At 43.7% G+C, this 4,380-nt stretch overlaps 1 pseudogene; it reads right to left on the minus strand.

Annotated features, from left to right (window-relative positions):
- Positions 1–3,399, minus strand: part of LOC145415431 (uncharacterized) — a 61,854-nt pseudogene extending 58,455 nt beyond the window's left edge.
- Between the last annotated feature and the right edge of the window lie 981 nt (positions 3,400–4,380).

A 4,380-nucleotide genomic window follows, 5' to 3' on the forward strand; every position in this document is an offset into this window, starting at 1 on the left:
ACTGGCCAATAAGAAAATGGAGAAGCATATATGAGAAATTTTAGAGTAGGAGAGAGGAAGGGAAGATATAAAATGGTGGTAAATTTTGCTAAAATATATAACATGAGAATAATGAACACATTCTTCCACAAAAGAACAAGATAGAAAATGGACCTGGAGAAGCCCAAACGGAAAAGCAAAGAATGAAATTAACTTCATTATATCAGAAAAGAGTAACACAGTCATTTCACTGTTACTAACTAGAAAGCGATCAGACACCGGATACCTCTGCCAATGACATTGCCATTATAAAGATCCAGATCCGGATCCGTGGAGATATTTTGTGGAATATACAGGATCCAGATCCGCCAGTTGAGAGGCGGAAGAGAGAGTTATATGTGGAAAGAAAGAGAGAGGTGAAAAGATTAGTAAGAGAGAGTAAGAAGAGAGCGGATGAGGTATTTGGAAGGAATTTGAGTGTAAATTGGAGAGACTGTAAGAAAATGTTCTGGAGAGAAGTGAAAAGAGTAAGACAGGGTGGAAGTGAAGTTAGCAGGGGAGTGAAAGATAAAAATGGTAGATTACTAGAGGAGAAGGGAGAAAAAGTGAACAGATGGAGAGAACATTTTAAGGAATTGTTGAACATAGAGGATGGAAGTAATGCGAGTATAAGTGGCTGGGGAATGGCTGGGAGAAGGAGGGAGGTGAGAAGACAGGAAGAAATCAGTAGGATAGAAGTTGTGGAAGCAATGAAGAAAGTTAAATCGGGGAAAGCCCCAGGAATTGATGGAGTGTGTGGTGAAATGCTGAAGCATGGGGGAGAGATAGTAGTAGAATGGATGTGGAAGATGTGCAGATTGGCCTGGGAGGAAGGTAGAGTCCCGGAGGATTGGAAGTCGGGTATAATTATTCCCTTGTACAAAGGAAAAGGGAAAAAAGAAGTGTGTGGTAATCATAGGGGCATTTGTCTTCTTAGTATAATAGGAAAAGTGTATGGTAGGATACTTATAGACAGAGTTAGAGAAAGAACAGAGAAATTAGTTGGAGAAGAACAGGGAGGCTTTAGGAAGGGAAGAGGTTGTGTAGATCAGATATTCATTCTTAGATCTTTAGTGGAAAAGTTTCTAGAGAAGGGAAAGAAGTTGTATGCGGCTTTCATGGATTTGGAGAAAGCATATGACAGGGTGGATAGACAAGGATTGTGGAAAGTGTTAAGAATATATGGAGTAGATGGGAAGTTGTTGAATGCTGTGAAGAGTATGTACGATGGTGCGAAGGCTGCGGTGGGTGTGGATGGTGAACTAAGTGAATTTTTCTCTTTGAAAGTTGGTTTGAAACAGGGATGTGTCATGTCTCCATGGTTGTTCAATCTGTACATGGATGGGGTAATAAAAGAGGTACAAGGTAGGTTAGTGGATGTTGGAGTGGCCCTGGTGAGAGAGGATAGTGTTTGGAAACTCCCTGTACTGTTGTTTGCAGATGATACTGTGTTGTTGAGTGAAGACGAAGGGGAGCTGCAAGGCTTGGTGGATGAGTTTGAAAGAGTATGTAAGAAACGGAATCTAAAGGTGAATGTAGGGAAGAGTAAAGTGATGGTCTTTGAGAGAGGTGAAGTTAGTGAATGTACAACGAGGTTGGATGGTGAGGAATTGGAAAATGTGAGTACGTTTAAGTACTTGGGTAGTGTGATGAGTAAGGATGGACGTTTGGAGGGTGAAGTGCATGAAAGGGTACAGCAGGGAAGAAAGGTTGCTGGTTCTTTGAAAGCAGTGATAAGAAACAGGGAAGTGAGCATGGAAGTGAAAAAGTTACTACATGACAGTATTGTGATACCAACTCTAACGTACGGAAGTGAAGCTTGGACATTGTTGGAAGGACACAAGACAAGAGTGAGAGCAGTGAAAATGAGTTACTTAAGAGGAGCCTGTGGAGTCACGTGGAGAGACAGGCTGACGAATGAGGATATAAAGGAGCGTTGTGGTGTGGATGTGGATGTGATAGGAAGCTTTATGAGGAACACACTGAGGTGGTTTGGCCATGTGGAGAGGATGGAGGGTGAAAGACTGACGAAGAGGGTGTATGTGAGTGAGGTGGAGGGGGGAAGAGGGAGGGGGAGGCCGAGGATGAGATGGAGGGATGGGGTGGAGAGGTATATGAGAGAGGGGGGTGTGAGTTGGGAGCAGGGCAGTGAAATGGCGGGGGACAGGGCGACTTGGAGGCGATTTGATTGTGGCCACCCCAAACGGGATTGAGGCGTCTGGCAATAGATAGATAGACAGATCCGCCTCAAAATTTAATTCATTGTCCCTTGACCCATGGCCCACTTTTCCACAAAATTTTATTGATATTCACTGGGAACTTTGGGAGTTATTGTGCGCGATACATAGGATCCAGCTCCGCCTCCAAATTTTATCAGTTCTTTCTTGGCCCATGACCCACCCTTCCACAAACTTTCATTGAAATACATTGGGAACTTTTGGAGATATCGTGTGGACAAACAAACTGACAAACATAGGTGAATACATATCCTCCTCCAATTTCTTTGGCGGAGGTGACAAAGTAACTATAAGAAGTGGCCACTGAATGGTGAGTTGCATAGCCAGATTCAACTTCAGAAATGAAAGAAATAAGCTGAGTATAAAAAGAATATATATATGCCCAATAAAAGTGAGCAGAAACTAATTGCCTTTTAGTTGAAATAACAAATTTCAAGCTCTTAGTTAAGTTGAGTGTGACACTGATGAGTTGAATGATGGACTAACAAAAGTGTTAGGAATAAGCTAATGTATTATGCAAAGTTAACGCAACTAAAGTGAACAATTATTCAAAAATGACCCTCCAGCTAATGAATAAACGAAAGGTGATTAAAGTAAAAAATTAAGAAAGATGGAATCTATTAGAAGGAGTACGATTATATAAGCCTGTCACGAAGATACAAACAAGAAAAAACAAAGGAGAAATAAAAATAAGATGAAAGACATCATCAAAGAAAGAAAATGTCTGAAACTGGTGTGAAGCAAAATGGCACTGGGAACGCAAATCACACAATGAGCAGCTGCTGACAGACATTCAATCAACTACCTTCTTACGAACTACCTCCACTCATTTTCGGCACCACAGTTACTTGATCAGTGACAGAAGTTTACCTCTCAGATAAATAGCAGCAAACCACAGGACCCATAACCTACCCTATACTTTCAGTTTTGTAAGATCACGTTGCTCACTGTAAATCATAGAGAATAAAGATCTTTTTTAAAAAACTACTGTCTTCATTTTAATCCCCATTAAAAACATGGCTGCCGTGGCTCTAAAACCCAACAAGCAGAATTTCAATAAGGTCCAGGAGTCATGTCTCACCAGCAATGACTGTCTCTTGTTGGGGAACTCTATCCCCAAATCCCCAAACTCGTTCTGGACCATCGTGTTCTCTTGTAACAACAATACTGGATTTTGCGAGAGCTCGAATCTCTCATCCATTTAGTACGATCAGGCCACCTGGGATCTGGGGTTCCTGTCTGATTTAAGCAATGTGGCCAACCTGGTAGCCTCCACCCTCGCATTCTTCAGAGATTTGGAGGGTAAGAAGTTTCTCTTGGCTCATACACGATTCTAATATTTGCTGGCTGACAGACTTGCGTGCCAGTCCAACAAAAACTTCCTCGACGACCTGAGCCAACATGAGGTGAGGATAAAGAGGGACGAGATTCAGTGCGTTAAGGACACGCTTCATTTCTATGAAGCGTTCAGTCCGAAACCTGAAGGCCGGGTCTGCTTCATCTCAGTCTTGCTCACCATGGCCGAGATCATAGCTGGCCATGTTGCTGCATGACCAGAAACTAAATTGAAGAGGATGGTCCTGGGTAGAGACAAGTCTGCCATATTGTGAGCTGATGGCATGTGGAGGCACTCCTCAGGAGGCAACCTGATGTGGCACCTGAAGCCCATGCTTGACTTTAGGCATGCCTTCGTCAAAGCTGTCACTTCGGGTGTCTCGCAGACAGAAGCCTCGGGGAAGGCAATGAGGGTGGCCGAGTTGGACTTCACGTGCAACGAAGAGATGGGTGCCATCATGCAGACTGACCTCTTCGAGTATATGATTGATCAGGTGATGCAGGCGCTGTGCACTTACCACTACCCGGACCTGTTGATGGTACCTGCATGTAAGCAAAGGACGTACAAGAACACGGTCAACTGTGAGGAGTGGGAATCGTCAGACCAACTGCAAGTTGGATCCTGTGACAAAGAACCCAGTGCCAGAGTTTGATGAGATGTGCAATCAGGGAAAGTTCCACATTACCCACAATTCAGAGCATTGGTGGTCGACGAATGGTCACGAAGCAGCAGCCAGACCCCACTTGTCTGGTAACTGAGTGGGAGGGAGGGTGGCCGGGGGTGGGAGGG

The sequence above is a fragment of the Coenobita brevimanus genome, chromosome 102 (assembly GCF_032717465.1).
Source record: "Coenobita brevimanus isolate Jiangsu-jjx chromosome 102, ASM3271746v2, whole genome shotgun sequence".
In the NCBI taxonomy this organism is placed as follows: Eukaryota; Metazoa; Arthropoda; class Malacostraca; order Decapoda; family Coenobitidae; genus Coenobita; species Coenobita brevimanus.